The sequence below is a fragment of the Cynoglossus semilaevis genome, chromosome 17, assembly GCF_000523025.1.
Source record: "Cynoglossus semilaevis isolate Cse_v1.0 chromosome 17, Cse_v1.0, whole genome shotgun sequence".
Lineage (NCBI taxonomy): Eukaryota > Metazoa > Chordata > Actinopteri > Pleuronectiformes > Cynoglossidae > Cynoglossus > Cynoglossus semilaevis.
Window position 1 is genome coordinate 14,339,402 of NC_024323.1, and position 467 is coordinate 14,339,868.

The 467-nt window shown below is 41.5% G+C and overlaps 1 protein-coding gene across 1 annotated transcript in view; it reads right to left on the reverse strand.

Annotated features, from left to right (window-relative positions):
* hoxb5a (homeobox B5a) overlaps positions 1-467 on the reverse strand; it is a 2,432-nt gene that overhangs the window by 931 nt on the left and 1,034 nt on the right. The window lies entirely within an intron of this gene.

The following is a 467-nucleotide window of genomic DNA, read 5'->3' on the forward strand; positions in this document are numbered from 1 at the left end:
TTGTGTGTTTTGTGTATAATTTGATATAAGAGGAAAGGGGGGGGGGGGGGGGGGGGGGGGGGGGGGGGGAGGCAGAGAGGGCAGCCATGGGAGTAGATAAAAAGAATTCCATACTGTGGAATTAGCACTGATGGTATTTATGAATTTTCTACGTTTATTCAGTAGCTCCTGCGTTTATTAGTTTTTCAATTTAAATTAGTAGTACATTAAATTTTAAAATGTGTGTCTCTCAGACCCACGTCACGATAAAATCTGTGGGTTGTTTTTATTATTATTATTATTATTATTATTTTCCCAGAGAGGTTGATTTTTATAGGCCTGGGAAAAAAAAAGAAATTTTCGCCGAGAACAGTAAGACTCGCTGTGGAGGAGACAGAACCAAGAACCGTGACTAACTGTTCTGACTGCGGCCCGTTCTGACACAGACACTGGACTCGAATCATATCATGGGTATAACCAGAGTGCGG